General features: G+C 44.8%; 1 protein-coding gene across 6 annotated transcripts in view; it reads right to left on the bottom strand.

Moving 5' to 3' along the window:
- The window catches only part of ANKS1A (ankyrin repeat and sterile alpha motif domain containing 1A), a 1,304,293-nt gene that overhangs the window by 8,185 nt on the left and 1,276,310 nt on the right, over positions 1-19,798 (bottom strand). The gene's annotated exons all lie outside the window — the stretch shown is intronic.

Raw genomic sequence — 19,798 nt, 5'->3', positions numbered from 1 at the left:
CCACAGTTCTGGCTGCAAAGGCCTAACGCTCAACACTTATTTGACAGGGCTCGAGTTAGGGGTTAAAAGGTGGACTGACTTATAGATGGTGACTAATGTAGTGTTTCTAAGCATGTATGGAGTTAACATAATAAATAACCTGATGTAAGTATGTAAATCATTAAATGCATTATATATGTAAATTGGAGACTTTACCAGTTATGTGCTTAAACTTTTACACACTCACATTGTGCAAATTCCTATTTGGAGGGTACGACAACACGGTTAGGTTATTTGTAATCCTGCTTCTAGATCATGTAAATGTTTACGGAATTCATGAATGCTGAATTTCTTTGAACCTGAGAAGGATCCAATAACACTTGAACAAGAGAGAAGGATCCTTTTGGATTTTAACATAAGCCCAACATTAACTAAAAACATAAAATATAGTTTATCCTTTTAAAAAACTAGCTAATTTTAACTAACATACAAATAAGACCAGGGATTTACATTTTTTACTTTAATATTTATTTTACAAATCAAAATTGACAAAGTGAAGGCTAAATTGCTTACAATATTTCTGGTGGATGCAATATATTGCCACATATTACTAATTTTATGAATATTCTGAGGTGCCAGACGGGATCTGCACACTTTTTTCTTAGCAGGAGCTCTCTAGCACCACCGGGTGAAGCCACGTAACTCCAATTGCAACTGCCACCACCCAGGAAATTACAACACTATTCCATAGAGTTGACAGAGCTGCATCTCAGGTCAGAAGCATTTTGGGCATTTCTTTTCTCTTTTTCTAGGGTTGAGCATCCCTGATTCTTATTGTAAAGTGCTCTGATATCCTTTGGGATCTTGTTCGCGCTATATAAAACTTTATAAATAAATAAATAAATGAATATGAATGATAATGCATGGTGCGCTTTCCAACCAACCAGACTGTAACTGGAAGAGGTTAACAACAACAGACAAAAAAACACCAGAAACAGCAGTTGAATATCTTGGAATCTTATGAATGTTAATATCTCAAAACGGGACAAGTGTGGGCAGTGAAGAATACGCAGGAAGATATTGTGTTGATTAACCAAGAAAATCATAAAAAACTGTCCTATTGAATTATCCATCACCCTACCCGTATGTTCGGCAAAGGAATGTACAGAAGATAAGGTGGCTGGCTGGAAAATATCAGCTACCAGTATGTTCCTGGCAAGAGCAGTAGAAGGGGCCATTGCACTCGCAGAACACACATGAATGCCATCCAGGAGGTCTTTCACAGACAAAATGTGACCGATCTTAATATAAGGGTGTCCCTAAGCAAAATAGTATGCTTGATCACTGCTTTGCCTAATATAGTCCTAGCAAAGCCTATGAAAAGCTGGTAATTCAACCACTCTAATGTTGTCCAGGCACTGTAATGGGAGAGAGATCACTAGGTTGAAGCCCGTATAACCGTGCCTCTTCCTAGGAAGGATGAGGAGGGGGAAAGAAAGATGGAAGAATGATAGACTGACGCACGTGGAATGTACACATCGGAAAGAAAGAAGGAGAAACTGGGTTGAACTAGCTTGTCTGGTTTAAAGACAGTAAATGGACAGACTGACAAAGCATGCTCCTCTTTGTCCCTGTGAGTCTAAGAACTTGCCCTCAAGAAAACAGTCTTATCCCACTGAGGAGATGAGCTCAATTGTGCACTGGCGTAAATGGTGATGCCTTCCAAAACTCAGTATTAAGTTTAAGTCCTACTGCATGTCTTGGGCAGACATATATACAGTAAACGCTAAGAATTTCACCCCAGGGGCAACCTAAACAAATAAGGCACATCAGGAGTATGCCTTCACAACAAAAATGGCTAAACTCTGTGGAGAGGAGGACAGGACAAAGAGCAGGTCATCATATAGCCCAGAAACCAAGAGTCAAAATTATCCAGCGACCCTGACTGACAGACTAGGTGGCTGATTATCTGGCAGCTAAGATTACATCCACTATGTCTGGCGATATATTGAAGGCCTCTAACTGGCACCAATCAATTATCAGGTGTTCTGACAAAGCACTGGATGAATGGGTTGGAGAACCCAACCATCTTGCTGCAAAAGCAGATCTGGTCTGTCAGAAAAGGAAAGGGAGACTGAATACTGAGTTACAAAAGATAGTCATACCACATCCTCCATGGGCAGTTGGCGACATCAGGATTAAGCTGATAACAAAGCTCTTGCATGTTCTGCAGAACCCGGTATAGAAACGGGGAAAATGATCAGTGCAGGCCCTGCAGGATGTGATCTGCTCAGTTAGAAAGGGTCACTCAGGAAACCAGATGGTAGTAAGTGTATAGACAGAACAGAGGGCATCGCCAGTTCAGATCCATGACACAGAAACTGATGCAGGATCCTTCATCAACTTCTTGAAGGAAAGGCCCTCAAGCAAGATGTATCGAGGATCGCTCCAATGAAGGACAAACTGTGAAAGAGAACGAGGTGTGACTTCTGCTGGTTGTTGGAGAATCCCAATCGATGAAATAAGGAGAGGCTGGGTCCTAAAAGGGTTTTCAATGAGAGTGAAGAAACCCACCTTCACCAAGCAATTGTCTTTAAGTGTGGAAAGCTGCCACTACATTCAGCCCCTTGGTTCAGAATTGTGTAACGGTCATAAGGCCAAAAACACAAACTGGTAATGCTGGGAACTTAAAGTTAATCAGTTGAAATGCCTGTTTGCTAGAAGGTCCTTCAAATAAAAAGTAGCGTGCTGGAAATCCAAAGAAAACAATCTATCTTATGCTTTCAGGGCCAGAAAAAACGAAAATCTGACAGTATTATGTATTTGTCATGACAAAGAAGTTAAAGAACTTCCGATCCAGAATGGGCTTGAGGGCCTCATTAATTCCAGGGCACCAAGAAATAGAGAGTAGAATCTGTGCCCCTCTTCTCCATGGTCACAATCTGTGTGACCAACAGGAAAATGGAAGACTCCACCCACCCAAATCAAAAGTGGCTTTAAGGTAGCATCTCTCCTGTGAAAAACAAAATTTACAATTATAGTGCAATCTGAATGTGTAGGGAGGGTTGACCCTGCCAGGAAGGCTGGTTCCTGGAAAAGCTGTCAAAATGGCAGTAATTATGGGGGAATTGCCTGTCCGGGGATGTCAGCTCAACCAAACAGGCAGTGTGCTGTATCTCAACAGTTCTTGAAATGTTTCTCACTGAAAAGCGTTTCTCACCATGAAGTGACATATCCATTAGGGTAACCTGGGCATCCCCATAAAATCCAATGGAGCACATCCCTGCATGCCTGTACTGTGTAACAGCCATAGCAAAGAGCCATTGAGCCAGAAGATTCCAGCCAAATTTCTGAATTTGATTTTCGGCATCAAGACCGTCTATTACAAAACTCTGAAAGGCTGACTTTTTATGTGATTTGGAAGGCTAAACGTGACTAGCTTTGGTATTTTCCACACGATGTTGAAATATTATCTTAAGAGGCTAAAAGCTAAGCTACCTGAAGCATAACGTGATGAGCGATCTGCTGTGCCTGAAAAAGGTTTCTACCAGGCAGTCAGCATTTGTTCCACTAGTGCTTTGTTAAAAAGTTGAATAGGATCAGTGCCTGTGGAAGACAGTTGAAGGATTTTGGCCAGTATGCTAGCAATGGGCTCTCTAGATTGTAGATTTCTTCTTTAGTTTTTGCTTGTGAAATAGATGCAAGAGTTACACTTCGAGTCTTAAGACTGTTTTGTCAAGTTCTAGTTCATACTCTCAAACAGACAAATGAGTGGGGAAAACACAACGTGCCTTTAGACATAGAAGGATTGCTCACAGGGAGAGAGGTATTCAGGGTTCATGTATATCAGTAAAGATTTCCTGATGGAGAACTGTTGTTCTTTACTTCATTCTTGTTCACAATTATTTAAAGCAGATCCGCTTGTGTTTCACTGAATCCAACATAAAGGCAGATCCCATTGGCAGTACCAGGTTTTTGAATAATAAATTGCCACTGTCAGTAATGGTGACGACAACTTATGAAATTGCAAATAACAGAAAAACATGATGTAATGAGAGTAAATAAAACTATTGAAAAAGATATCCATTTTAGATCATTACTGTTACTTCAAAGAGCTGCAACCGTATGCAATGAAATGTTTTTCTACTGCTCTTCCCTTGTTCTCAAATACATGATTTCCTTAAATGTAAATGGAACCCAGCTGCGGTGGCAGACTTGGTACATAATGGGGACTGGCTCATGTTATCAAAGTCAAGGAACATGCAGAAGGTACCGGCATGTATATATGCAAGAGGAAATACCTACTTTCCACCTTCTGGTATAACAAATGAACAGATGGAAGATGGTTGTGTGGTGTGCAGAATAACATAGGTAACTAACTGTGTATTCTGTGCAAGACATAAATGGAAATATATAGGTCTGTCCCCAAACTGAAATAAAGGCAGCTACCTCTGACCTATGGCATCAACAGATAGCTTATAGATAGATAGATTGAGCTTCATAATCATTTAACAGGAACATAACTAATTTTTGAATTTGAAAGCCCTAAAACTACAATAATTTCCTCTTCAAAGAAAAGAAATGTACGGATTATAAAAGGAGATCCTCCTCAAGGGTTCTGAAGATTATTCCACTGCCAGATGCAGAATGATAAATATAACCAGATATCCGTGGATACTAGACGGTTTTTAAAGCAAGATGTTTTTGGGACCTACCAGAGCAATTGTAAAAGACACTGATGGAAATGTACGAAGTATTAATCAAAGGGCCCCCGGTAAAGTTAGTCAAACTAATCCGATGTGGAGGCCGAGCTTATCTGGATATTATCTTATGGCTCTAAGAAACCATATCTTACCTCACCATCTGTCATGAAGTTTGATGTAATCAGACAAATTAGAATAGGAATACCTAAGCTTTAGTACATACTTGACGATGGTACAAGCAGTGCAAGAACGTTACTCTAAATGTTTTACCTGAGTGGATACAACAAATTAACAAATAGCTTCTATTGTGGTCTTGCAGGAGAGGAATTTCTAGATTAAAAAAAGAAAAAATTATGTAAATGCTTGAGATGCCTGCCAATGCGTTTCTTTGATCCTCTCCAACCAGTCAATCGTGAGGTACTGGTAGCTTGCTGACACCTTCAGAGTAGCTCACACCCTTGAGTTTATTTTTAAAAAAGGGCTGGCTGATAAAGGTTATTTTATCTTTATGTTGCAGTTAACTCTTCATATTACTTTTCTCCAATTCCAAAGTCTGGCATTTACACACAGTATGCATGTTACGCCTAGTGGCTGGTAGACACCATATATTTATAACTGAAAAATATAGCTATTTTTGAAGTAGGAGAAATTTAAAGAGCAGAAAAATGTTACATATGTCTCATTCATACACACTTATGTCCTTAAATCTCCAAAGACCACGCTTTCATTGACAAACATGACAGGCCTGTCATTGTGCCCCAAGTATAAGTATATTGTTCAAGCCATAGTATCTGGCTCTATGGACATTAGGCTTAAAGTCAATAAAGCTGGGGGTGGGGGAGTTGCTTGGTCTTTAGTAGCTCACAATGATTTCAAATGATTACAAGTAACTAACTACAGAAAAAGGTTGGAGACGCCTGCTCTAGAATTTAATTTCACTGATTTCAAGTGTGCCTGTCTAACTTCACACAAAACCTAGAAGGGTCTGTTAGAATCAGAAAAAAGTCTGGCTTTGAAGAAATAAGCTTTCACAAGAATAAGCGCCTCTTATGAAAAGGCATCAAACAAACATATGCCATTAGAATTAGAACTTGTATCAAAGTTATTGCATGGACAGTATAGGGTGGTCTACATCCAGTAGCAGGTTGATACAAATATATTCTTGTCTCTAATATAGTCATTAAGAAGGCTTGAAAGGGCCGCAGGTGGAACTTTCCTGATCCACTGAAAAGGCTCGAAGAAGAGAGTATATCTAGATGGGTAACAAGTTCATAATGGACCTATTCAGATTCTACTTCATATCAGACATGGCCAAGTCTGTTTGTTTGGGAATATATGTAGGATAAAGACATTTCATTTAATGGTTTCCCTCCTTTTTTAATGGCCCTAGTTTTCAAACATTATCGAAACATAGGTATGTATCGATATGGCGTAGTACATAAGCAGAGGGATACAATCTACAGAAAAGAAAGGCAAAACTCTTCAAAGCTAAAATAGTTAACTCTATAAATAAAGGCTTAAATAACCTATAAGTTAGTTATAAGTATGCAGCATTTCAATACTTTCTATGCACATTTGCCCAAAAATGTTCACAAAAATTTGCTAAAGAAATAGAGTCTGCTTCTGTCTGTAAAAGTTACTTTCTTTTGCTAAGCTCTGATAAAGAGTCATCTATATGTTCACTGTTCTTATTTAATTTCTAGAAAACTAGTTGCCATTAACACTGCCTTTGGATCCACAGTTTCATTAATGGTACATGGTTCACTAGATTTACTTTGGTTGTGTCGGTAAACAAGACTAGAATCTCAGTTATGTGAAACAGTACTGACACTACTGTATTTAATACCAAACTGATACGTCCCCCCCCCCCCCCCCGAGTTTCATATGTTCCTGTATTTTTTTCACATTTCCTGCATACGTTGGAGTCGAGTAGTCCAAGTTTTGTTTTTAATGTTAAAGCGGGTCCAGTGTAGTTTGAAGCATGTTTTCTGGTGCAACAATCTCCTGTGCATATTGATTTAAAATTATGATGATTCCACTCTTGGTCTGTAGTTATAAACACTACTCCCCAATCCGTGCGAAGATATTCATTGATATTTGCCCACGTTATTTGTACAATACGGAGTCTTTGTACAGACCAACTGTTTTTTGTAAAATTTTCATAAAGATTCCAGCATATCTATTGTTCATGAGATCTGTTATTTCATAATTTATGAATATCTCTATATCTGCTTTTCTTCCTGTGTACTTTCCAAGTAACATTTCATTTAGGCTGTAGGATTAGGTGTCAATGGAAACTTTGGATCTGGAAAACATTCAGCAAACAATTAAATGCTATTTCTCTACCAGCTCAAGTTTTCTAGTAAAGTATTTTTTAGGCCACTACGAATTCTTGATTTTCCCTAACAGGGGAGATAAACCACTTCTTCAATACATTTCCATAGTTTCTATTTAGATCAATGGCGGCCCGCCTCATTAAAGGGCCACTCACAATACTTTTGATCAGGAGGTCTGCCCTAAAATGAAAAATTCCAATGAAAACTCAAGAACGGATTCTTTTCGGTTATGGCCTAATAGGGGATTTTATCATTCTTGTCATGTTTCCTAAGCATTCGAATAGCTTGTTACAATAAGAAGCTGTTAACACATTTCCTAACAGGCAAACAGTATCCAGCTTTCTTGCTGCTTATTTGTAGATGAGTAATAGAAAGTTTTCCCCTAATCATACAGATACAGGCTGTATTTAATTGGGTATTTCATTTACAGTAGCTACAATTTGACTGGAAGTTCAAAGTTTTGTTGTGGTTATGCCTAATTATGTTACGTTCATCTTGACTGGCCAACTAATCATTTTAAATCTTTACTGTACTTTGAGCTAGACATGTCAATTGTTTTGCTACAGTTTGAGTTAAAGCCTGACACTTGGCTGAATTCTAAGTATTCAAGTATTGCAGGGACAGAAGTAATAGTGTTAGATATTATCAGAAGTTCATCTACATACAGTAATGTTTCAGTGCCCCTCTCTCCGTATTTAAGGGCTTCCAAGTTTTTGCAAACTTTTAAGGCTATCGCTCATTTCCCTAATGAAATTTTTAGGTTAACTTCTCACTGAAACTCACAATGTTTGCTGAGGCTAACTACCACTTAAGGTTTTAAAAATGTTGAGTGCAAGTGAGGAATCAAAAGATATCTTAATGAGTAGATCTTCACTGGTGAGCCTCTCAATGGCAAACAGATATATTAGAATTGCAGGACTGATGTCTTGTCTGAGGGACTTCCGACAGTGTCAGATTGATCATCAGAAAGGTCCAACATACAGGAAGTTCAATGCCTGACCCTCTTGATGGGGTGGAACCATAAATGTGATTATCTCAAATGAAGACATGGAGTACATCGTGAAAGCTCACATTTTATGGTGCAAGTACATTTTTGCTTTGTTCCTTAGTTTTTTAAACATCTTTTGGTCAGTAAAACACACTGCTACTGTGGGAGTGTTAGACCTGTCTGCTTCTGGGGATACTCTAACCATTATTATTTATTTTTGTCCCCCTTAGCCTCCCAGAGTTTTTATTTTTACATATGTCCATCAGGATTTTTCAATGCTGTCAGGGGGCTAGGTGTTCCTTGGCTATGACGCCATTTTTCCCTCATAACCTGTGAGGCCTAGTCAGGCCCCTTGAAAATCTAGGGATCTCCAGAAACCTAAAATGGTGTCCACCAATTGCCATAACGGACACTACTGGAGGACAGGCCCATAGGCTAACATTAGGGAACTTTCTAGAATCAACCAGAGAATTCTGCAGGTCTCAGGCCACCCTATGTAAGGCCAGTGACCAGCAGACATTTTGTCCTGACCCAAGAGTGGAGGAGTGAGGCAGGGGTGAGAGGAGGTGGACACACTGAGAGCAGCTAGTTTGTCTTGGAGGCAGACAGTCACTTCAGAGGGACGTTCTACCTTCAGCCTCTGACCAATCCCTCCCCATACATCAATTGCTGAGAAGAAAAGCTACCTGAGTGTGAAGGAAGACCCTTCTTAACCTGTACCCCAGTGAAAGCTGACAGGACACTCTTACTGAAGATCACCCTAACTTCCCATGCCCAGCGCTGCACCTACCAGCGTGAAAGAACAGCTGTGAGCCCCGTGACGTGGCTGGAGTGCCTTGTCGTGCCCTGGTGAAGCTGTGGGTCTGTGAAGCCTTAGAAGACCTAATGAGCGTGGGCGCTGCTTGGAAACCTCCTTCCTGTGAAGCCGGTGAGGGAAGTGACTGGAGAAGAGCAGCGGCGCTGCTCCGATCGTCTGTGGGACCCCAGGGGCACCGCCCGTGATTGTGGCAGAAAGGAAGCGCTTCCGCGCATGTCCCCAGCGAGATCACTACTGTGGAGGCAGGAGGGGCCTAGGGTCGGGCAGGCCCAGAAGAGCAGCGACTGCGTGGTGAGCAGCGTCCTTTCTGTGAGCGGCCGCTAGAGGAGGCGGGAGAAGAGCGAGCGCTTCCGCGCATGCCCGGTGGTGAAGTGTGCCGCCTGAGTAGAGCCGGTCGCGTCACCGGAGGAGCGCCGCGTCGGAGCTCCAGTCAGCCGACCCCTCGAAGGAGGCAGAAGCGCCGCAACGGACGTCGTAGAGGGGAGCCTCAGGCTGGGATAGCCTTCCCTGTCTTCCCCCGTCCGCCCCGACTGCTACCAGACTCCTTCGCCGCCGCGCGAGGAGGACACACCCGCTAACACGCCTACAAACCCAAAGTAAGCCGGGTAGAGAGGGAGCGAGAGGCGGCAGCGCCGATTGCCTAAGAACCGGGACAGCTGGGCTAAGCCCCAGGTGATTAACTGTTAAGTCCCAGGAAGCCTGACTCGAGGAAGTGGGCTAGTGACCCGCCCAGCCCACGTTAAAATAACTAATAAGTAGCTCAGAGGAGAGAGGAGAAAGGTGTGCAGGGGACAACAGGGTTCCTGAATAAAAACCCTTACAGTCTATTGTTAATTGAGGGAGTAGATCCTCCACCAGAAAGGTGTAACTTGTAAGTTAACTAGAGGGGAGCCTTATTAATTCTACTGTGTCTTCCTTTTAGCTACATAACTGGTGGGTTATGCTGTGAAGATCTACATCCAGTAGAGGTCTGTTGAGTTGAGCAGATACTTAGGAGCTGTGGGGTAATGTACTTGTTTATGGATGGTTTAAAGACATATTGAAATTGTAGACTGCACTTTCCTTTCTGTAACCATATAGTAGAGAAGTGTATTGTAACCTGAACAGCAACTGACCACAAATGTGCCCTTGATTCTTATAATCTGACCAGGAAAAGTATTGAGTGTGATTTGAGATTCATGAACAAGGTGTAAATTAATTGTGTATTATTCCTGTCTAAAAGCAGATCAAGAAAAGAGTCATATTATTTTTATAAAAGGTAACGGTATTTTTCCAAACATTGGTGTTGTGTCTTATTTTAGGGGTTCCTCACTGAGTTACTGTGAGTGAGACTTGTAAGCACTTAACCAACGCCTTGAGTTTAGCTGTAGCCACTACTGTGCCAAGCTACCTTATGTAGACTTGGATAACCTAGGTCCAACATAATTGGTGTTTCAGCGGTGGGATCACGGATTTGTGCTTACACTCACTTATTAGTAACGCAGTGCCAACCACGAGACCTCACCTGGAGTTTTCTCCCTGCGGCCCTCCTAATCTAAATTTAGATTTTTCTAAATTGACTACTGGTGGTGGGTGGAGGTTGACCCCAGGTCACTTTGTGGATTTCTCCTGTGTAGAAGTTTATACTCCAAATAGAAATGGAGATAAATGTGGAAGAGCTGGAAAATTGTACCGTGACCCAATTGAAGGAATGGTGTCAGCAGCAGGGGGTGTTTTTTAAGAAAGGCGCCAGGAAAGTTGAGCTGCTGACCAGTATCCGGGCATGGGTGGAGGCTCATTCCGGGGAGGAGGTAGATCCTGAGGGGAGTGACAAGGACACTGTCCTGGAGACCGCAACACTGTACCAGGCGGGAGGGGGGAACCTTTTAACAGGCCCTAGGACACCTTCCAGAGTGGGCAGTAGTGTCTCAGAGAGGGGTTTGACCGACGCCGAGTTAGAGGATAGGAGGGAGGAGAGGAGGATGAGAATAGAACTAGCCAGGATGGACATGGAAAGGGAGGAAAAGAGGTTGGCGCATGAGCGGACCATCAAAGAGATGGATTTACAAGCCCTAAACCTAAGAACCCCCAAATCAGAGAATGGTGGCAGCGATATCCAGACCAACATCAGGGAACCCAGACCTTACCTACCAAAAGATATTATGGCATGCTATGTACCCAGTGATGACATTGCCAAATGGCTAGCCGCCTACGAGGTCTCACTGAGGGCCCATGGGATCTTGGAAGTCCACTGGGGGGGTGCGTTATATAAATACATGCCCCCCACTGGCAGGGATACTTTGTTGGCCCTAGATCAGAGTGAACAGACCTACTATCCGGCTATGAAGTCAGCGCTGCTCAGAAAGTTTGGGTTGACCCCTGAGAAGTATAGGCAAAAGTTCCGGGGCAGCCACAAACTAGGCACGCAGAACTGGGTAGACTTTTTGGATTACTCCAGGAAGGCCCTGGAGGGTTGGGTGAGAGGCAGCGAGGTAGGGGACTATGAGGGACTATATGACCTCATACTCAAGGAACACCTACTCGAGAAATGTCTTCCCGAACTACGACAGCATCTGGTGGACAGCAAGCTGACCAGCCCCTGGAAGCTTGCTGAGGAGGCGGACATCTGGGTTAGTACCCGGGTGTCGACTAAGGGGACTGGAGGGGATTCCCAGAAGCATGGACAGGGCGCCCCCCAGAAGAAAGAGGGAGGGGAAAATAAGAGGGAGTTCTCAAAAGGGCCACAAAATACTTCGCAAGGAAGGGGCAGAGGATTCATCCCTAAGAGTAACCCCCCTCGCAACCCTACCCCTGGCCAAAGCCAGCAGCCAAGGGTTGTTCATTGTTTTGAGTGTGGTGGTGTGGGACACTATAAGGGAGATGTGAGATGCCCAAAAAGACCACCCCCTCCCACTGGAGGAAAAACCCCGGGAATAACTAGTGTAGTGCTCGGGGAGGAGATGCCTTTGGTTAATGGAGGGGAGAGGGCGGGTGTCACTTTAGTGTCCCTGGGAGATAAGGAGATGGTTCCAAAGACCCAACTGCCCTCTAATACTACTAAGTATGAGCAGTGGGTCACCATCAATGGCCGTAGAGGGGAGGCTCTGAGAGATACAGGAGCCAGCATGACTATGGTAAGGAGTCAGCTGGTGTCTCCAGAGCAGGTCATCCCAGATGTACTCCATCCCGCCGTAATGGCTGACGGCAGATTGGGCCACTACCCTGTGGCTGAGGTTCCCTTTGAGTGGGGAGGGGTTGCAGGTCCACTTCGAGTTGCCGTAAGCCCTGCCGTGCCTGTTGACTGCCTGTTAGGGAATGATATGGAGCACAATGCTTGGAGGAGGGTGGAGTACCAGGCTCACTCTGAGATGCTGGGACCCCCTGACTGGACTTGTGTCAGCACAAGGTCCGCGACTGCCCGAAGGGGGAGTTCACTTACGCTGGAGCCTGGAACAATGGCCCAGCCGGCTGCCAGAGAGGAGAAGGACAGGAGGCCGGAGGACCCTGCCTCGACATCTCCACCTCGTGAGACAGATGGGCCACCTGCGGAGGTGGATCTGGAGTCCACAGGGGAGAATGTTGCTTCCCTGGAAAACCTACCCATCCCTACTGAATGGCATGTGGAGGGAGGTCCTTCCAGGGAAGAGTTCTGCGAAGCTCAGAAAGAGTGTCCTACTCTCGAGGGGCTGCGGCAACAGGCCAAAGCCCAGGCAGCAGGAAACATTGTAGGGAGCTACCGGATTTACTGGGAGGATGGACTCCTCTACAGTGAGCCCAAGGCACCTGGCCATGGTTCATCCAGGGCCTTGGTGGTCCCTCAATGCTTTAGAGCCTTTCTACTGGAACTGGCTCATGAGATACCATTGGCAGGACACCTAGGACAGGACAAGACCTTTGCCCGGCTTGTCCCCCACTTCTACTGGCCTCGAATGAAAGTGGCGTCTGATACATATTGTCGGACGTGTGTGTCTTGCCAAGCCAGTGGGAAAACAGGGGTGAAGCTAAAAGCTCCCCTGGAACCACTACCTGTCGTTAGCACCCCCTTTGAGAGGGTGGGCATCGACATTGTAGGGCCATTGGATCCACCAACTTCAGCTGGTCACCGGTTCATACTGGTTTTGGTGGATCATGCCACACGGTACCCAGAGGCAATACCTCTGAGGACCATCACTGCACCTGTAGTGGCAAGGGCCCTGATGGGGATCTTCACCCGAGTGGGTTTCCCCAAGGAGGTTGTGTCCGACAGGGGGACTAACTTCCTTTCAGCGTACATGCGGGCTATGTGGAAGGAGTGCGGTGTTACCTTTCGGTTTACCACTCCTTATCACCCACAAACCAATGGTCTTGTGGAAAGGTTTAACAAAACCTTGAAAGGTATGATACGGAGTCTACCTGAGAGCCTGCGGAGGAAATGGGACGTCCTCCTACCCTGCCTCTTGTTTTCCTACAGGGAAGTGCCACAGAAGGGAGAGGGCTTCAGCCCCTTCGAACTTTTGTACGGGCACCCTGTACGGGGACCTCTCAGCTTGGTGAAAGACGGATGGGAACGGACTCCCAGGAAGCTTCCCCAGGACGTGGTGAGCTACATGCTGGCCTTCCGGAGCCAAATGGCTAAGTTGTGGAAGCAAGCTTCAGACAACTTGGAGGCCAGCCAAGCAGTTATGAAAGAGTGGTATGACCACAACGCTCACCCAGTGGAACTGGAGCCTGGACAGAAAGTGTGGGTAATGGAACCTGGAGAGCTAAACGCCCTCCAGGACCGTTGGACAGGCCCCTTTGAGGTTTTGGAGAAAAAGGGGAAGTCTACCTATTTAGTGGATCTTAAGACCCCGAGGCAGCCCCACAGGGTGCTGCATGCCAATCGCCTCAAGCCACATCATGAGAGGCCCGAGGTTGTCTTAATGATGGTAACCGATGGAGCAGAGGAAGAAGAAAGTGAACCTCTCCCTGATCTTCTCTCGTCCCAAGAAAAGGATGGGTCGGTGGAGGGAGTAATTCTCTCGCCATCCCTGACTCCTGAACAGCAGAGTGATTGCCGCCAGATCCTGGAGCAATTTTGTTCTCTGTTCTCCCTTGTCCCAGGTAGGACCCACCTGTGTACCCATGACGTGGACACAGGAGACAGCCCACCTGTGAAGTCTAAAATCTACCGGCTGTCGGACAAGGTGAAGGCCAGCATCAAAAGTGAAGTCGCCAAGATGCTGGAGCTAGGAGTGATTGAACCTTCTGGTAGCCCTTGGTCTAGCCCGGTGGTTTTGGTACCAAAAGCTGCCCCACCAGGCACCACACCTGAATTGAGATTCTGTGTGGACTACCGAGGCTTGAATTCAGTAACCAAAACTGATGCACATCCCATCCCACGGGCGGATGAGCTTATTGACCGGCTGGGAGCTGCACAATACTTAAGTACCTTTGACCTAACTTCAGGGTACTGGCAGATTTCCCTTACCGAGGAGGCGAAGGAAAGGTCAGCCTTCTCTACACCTCAGGGACACTACCAATTCCGTGTGATGCCCTTTGGGCTCAAGAATGCCCCTGCCACTTTTCAGCGGCTGGTGAACAAGGTCCTTTCTGGAATGGAAGCTTTTTCTGCTGCTTACCTGGACGACATTGCTGTCTTCAGTAGCAGCTGGGAGGACCATTTGCAGCACCTGCAAGGTGTTCTTCATGCCCTGCAACAGGCTGGCTTGACAATCAAGGCCAGCAAGTGTCAGATCGGACAGGGGTCGGTGGTGTACCTAGGTCACTTGGTGGGCAGAGGGACGGTGCAGCCCCTCCAGGCAAAGATTGAGGCTATCATCGCCTGGGAGCCCCCCAAGACTCAAACAGAGGTCCGAGCCTTCCTGGGCCTCACTGGATACTACCGTCGCTTCGTGAAGGGGTATGGCACTATTGTGGCACCCCTCACTGAACTTACTTCCAAGAAGCAACCCCGACGGGTAGTCTGGACGGAGGCTTGCCAGCGAGCCTTCATGACCTTGAAACAAGCATTGTGTTCCGCTCCCATTCTCAAGGCCCCTGATTTTGCTAGAGAATTCATTGTCCAAACAGATGCGTCAGAACATGGCATTGGGGCAGTGTTATCGCAGCTAAATGATGAGGGCTTGGATCAACCCGTGGTCTTCCTGTCTAGGAGGCTACTCCCCAGGGAAAGGAGGTGGAGTACAATTGAGAGAGAAGCCTTTGCGGTGGTTTGGGCTCTGAAGAAGCTGCGGCCATACTTGTTTGGCTCGCACTTTCTAGTTCAGACTGACCACCGCCCCCTTCGTTGGCTGATGCAAATGAAGGGGGAGAATCCCAAGTTGCTGAGGTGGTCCATCTCCCTACAGGGAATGGACTTTAGGGTGGAACACCGACCTGGGACGGACCATGCCAACGCAGACGGTCTATCCAGGTATTTCCGCCTTAGTGATGAGGACTCCCAAGGGGTTGGATAGTTCTCCCCACTTTCAGCTGGGGGGGACGCGTGTTAGACCTGTCTGCTTCTGGGGATACTCTAACCATTATTATTTATTTTTGTCCCCCTTAGCCTCCTAGAGTTTTTATTTTTATTTTTACATATGTCCATCAGGATTTTTCAATGCTGTCAGGGGGCTAGGTGTTCCTTGGCTATGACGCCATTTTCCCCTCATAACCTGTGAGGCCTAGTCAGGCCCCTTGAAAATCTAGGGATCTCCAGAAACCTAAAATGGTGTCCACCAACTGCCATAACGGACACTACTGGAGGACAGGCCCATAGGCTAACATTAGGGAACTTTCTAGAATCAACCAGAGAATTCTGCAGGTCTCAGGCCACCCTATATAAGGCCAGTGACCAGCAGCCATTTTGTGCTGACCCAAGAGTGGAGGAGTGAGGCAGGGGTGAGAGGAGGTGGACGCACTGAGAGCAGCTAGTTTGTCTTGGAGGCAGACAGTCACTTCAGAGGGACGTTCCCCCTTCAGCCTCTGACCAATCCCTCCCCATACATCAATTGCTGAGAAGAAAAGCTACCTGAGTGTGAAGGAAGACCCTTCTTAACCTGTACCCCAGTGAAAGCTGACAGGACACTCTTACTGAAGATCACCCTAACTTCCCATGCCCAGCGCTGCACCTACCAGCGTGAAAGAACAGCTGTGAGCCCCGTGACGTGGCTGGAGTGCCTTGTCGTGCCCTGGTGAAGCTGTGGGTCTGTGAAGCCTTAGAAGACCTAATGAGCGTGGGCGCTGCTTGAAAACCTCCTTCCTGTGAAGCCGGTGAGGGAAGTGACTGGAGAAGAGCAGCGGCGCTGCTCCGATCGTCTGTGGGACCCCAGGGGCACCGCCCGTGATTGTGGCAGAAAGGAAGCGCTTCCGCGCATGTCCCCAGCGAGATCACTACTGTGGAGGCAGGAGGGGCCTAGGGTCGGGCAGGCCCAGAAGAGCAGCGACTGCGTGGTGAGCAGCGTCCTTTCTGTGAGCGGCCGCTAGAGGAGGCGGGAGAAGAGCGAGCGCTTCCGCGCATGCCCGGTGGTGAAGTGTCCCGCCTGAGAAGAGCCGGTCGCGTCACCGGAGGAGCGCCGCGTCGGAGCTCCAGTCAGCCGACCCCTCGAAGGAGGCAGAAGCGCCGCAACGGACGTCGTAGAGGGGAGCCTCAGGCTGGGATAGCCTTCCCTGTCTTCCCCCGTCCGCCCCGACTGCTACCAGACTCCTTCGCCGCCGCGCGAGGAGGACACACCCGCTAACACGCCTACAAACCCAAAGTAAGCCGGGTAGAGAGGGAGCGGGAGGCGGCAGCGCCGATTGCCTAAGAACCGGGACAGCGGGGCTAAGCCCCAGGTGATTAACTGTTAAGTCCCAGGAAGCCTGACTCGAGGAAGTGGGCTAGTGACCCGCCCAGCCCACGTTAAAATAACTAATAAGTAGCTCAGAGGAGAGAGGAGAAAGGTGTGCAGGGGACAACAGGGTTCCTGAATAAAAACCCTTACAGTCTATTGTTAATTGAGGGAGTAGATCCTCCACCAGAAAGGTGTAACTTGTAAGTTAACTAGAGGGGAGCCTTATTAATTCTACTGTGTCTTCCTTTTAGCTACATAACTGGTGGGTTATGCTGTGAAGATCTACATCCAGTAGAGGTCTGTTGAGTTGAGCAGATACTTAGGAGCTGTGGGGTAATGTACTTGTTTATGAATGGTTTAAAGACATATTGAAATTGTAGACTGCACTTTCCTTTCTGTAACCATATAGTAGAGAAGTGTATTGTAACCTGAACAGCAACTGACCACAAATGTGCCCTTGATTCTTATAATCTGACCGGGAAAAGTATTGAGTGTGATTTGAGATTCATGAACAAGGTGTAAATTAATTGTGTATTATTCCTGTCTAAAAGCAGATCAAGAAAAGAGTCATATTATTTTTATAAAAGGTAACGGTATTTTTCCAAACATTGGTGTTGTGTCTTTTATTTTAGGGGTTCATCACTGAGTTACTGTGAGTGAGACTTGTAAGCACTTAACCAACGCCTTGAGTTTAGCTGTAGCCACTACTGTGCCAAGCTACCTTATGTAGACTTGGAAAACCTAGGTCCAACAGGGAGCATTTGGCCAAAAAGACACATGACATGTTAATCTGAACCTTTGCCCACTGCAGATATGGGCTCTTTTCAAAGATCCAGAATTTTGGTAGACAGCAGCTGACAAACACATATGGAAGCCAGTAGTTCGACCCCACAAAAAAACAAATATTATATGATAGTAAGCAAAACGTGTTGAATACAAAGAATGAACTGCTTTAAAATTCACAATTTTACATGCATCAAAGTGGAAAAGAAGGCCTGGAGATGTAGCTCACCAGAATGTAAAAATGGACAGTAATATGCACAGTACTGCATTATCAGAGTTTGATGTAGCAAACCTTAGAGAGACTAACAGATTCATCTTTAGTGCAGCTTTAAGTAAATGTCCTTATTTTTCCTTTTAAACAAGTAATTTAGGCAGCAAAACTTGCTTACACTATATTTTCAACTTATTTGGTTTAAAAAAAAATTGTGGGCAACTGTTTTTTCAAAACCAAAGTTTAAAATATTTTTGGAAAGTGGTAATACCTTTTATAAAGTGTCCTAGGTATCATAATATTTATATAGTCTAATTAAGCTTCTATGACGGAGGAACAGCATTTCATGTGTAAAATTAAGACACAAGAGGACAGAGCTTCAGCCACAGAGGGTCTAGCTCAGAAAGGCACTGTTGGTACAAAGTATCTAACACGGTCTGCAACCTCTTTCTAGCCACTACGTTTATAGAGTCAAGCCTTTTTCCAAGTTGATGCCAAAAGACCAGGGCAGATGGCCAGACACTACTGACATGGAGCATACATGGGAAGGGCTTGTCAACCTGCGGAACAAGATTCAGTTCTCCGACACCACAAGACCTAGAGATATTCTCCAAGATGGACTCCTACATGACATTGAGGAAAAGCGTTTCCTTTTCAATTTAGACTTTCCTCGCCCTGTGTGGCCACAAAGGCAGCCTTATTTACTGTACCTAACCTGGTTGTCCTGTCAGCAAAGGGACACATTTGGAGGGATTCCACATTTTTGTCTAATCTCAGACATGAGGCAGTGACGGTTAGTTAGGTGGTCTTCCATGACGGATATGTGGCTTTTAAGGGATTTTATTGAAAAAAGGAGAGAGTTTTCCCAAACAAACCCAGAAAGGACTGGGAAATATCACAACAAAAGGGGGGGTGGTTCCTTTCTGTGGTTCCTAAATTGAAGCACGAAGTGCTTGCTAAGTTTAGACACCAAAAACTTTTTACCTCAATGACATGTACCTTAGTCAGTCCCAAAATTATTGTATAAACATATTTTTCTTAAAATTCATATTTATTAAAAGCTTCTGATAACATCATGAAATTCATAACAGTTTTACATATAAGCAGTGTATAAAAACATAAACACATTACATTCAACTTCAAAGCATAAAACAATAATTAAAAGTAGCAAAAGTGTCGACGCGTTTCGGTGTTTTAGGGTAGATGGTACACCTTCCTCAGGGCTACAATGAATTCTTCATTCTAAAAAGTATATGGAACAGTCAGTTAGTGTACATTCAGAGAGGATTTTTTAATTTACAAAAAGTTTTTTTCAGGGAAAATTCTTATCCACTGTTCTCTTTCAATTTCTTTCCTTTCAAATGACAACGCCCCGACCATTAATAACAAAGTAAGCCTATATGTCATTTTGCTGCATAAGGGGCCTACACACTTGTTTGTTTTTATGAAAAGACTAATTGTAAAACAAATCCATGTGTGCATACAGGTCACAGGTTATTTGAAAGGAAAGAAATTGAAAGAGAACAGTGGATAAGAATTTTCTATCCCCAGGATTTATGCTGCTACCGCACATTGAATAATGCGAATTATGTAAGAATTGATGTATCTTAGACACTGCAAATCCCTGAAAAAAACTTTTTGTAAATTAAAAAATCCTCTCTGAATGTACACTAACTGACTGTTCCATATACTTTTTAGAATGAAGAATTCATTGTAGTCCTGAGGAAGGTGTACCATCTACCCTAAAACACCGAAACGCGTCGACACTTTTGCTACTTTTAATTATTGTTTTATGCTTTGAAGTTGAATGTAATGTGTTTATGTTTTTATACACTGCTTATATGTAAAACTGTTATGAATTTCATGATGTTATCAGAAGCTTTTAATAAATATGAATTTTAAGAAAAATATGTTTATACAATAATTTTGGGACTGACTAAGGTACATGTCATTGAGGTAAAAAGTTTTTGGTGTCTAAACTTAGCAAGCACTTCGTGCTTCAATTTAGGAACCACAGAAAGGAACCACCCCCCCCCCTTTTGTTTTAAGGGATTTTAGCCTTTCATTTATAAGACACACTAAACAGCAAAAAAACTATCATTCATGCTAAGGAAAGATTCTAACAACAAGAAACAATTACAAAAAGAAAGAAGCACGAGCAGCAAAATGAATATGGTGAATACAAAAAAGCTCCAGCAATTAACTTGTT

The sequence above is a fragment of the Lissotriton vulgaris genome, chromosome 5 (genome assembly GCF_964263255.1).
Source record: "Lissotriton vulgaris chromosome 5, aLisVul1.2, whole genome shotgun sequence".
Classification (NCBI taxonomy): domain Eukaryota; kingdom Metazoa; phylum Chordata; class Amphibia; order Caudata; family Salamandridae; genus Lissotriton; species Lissotriton vulgaris.
The sequence above is the reverse complement of the archived record's forward strand: the minus strand, read 5'-3'. Positions and strand labels throughout refer to the sequence as shown.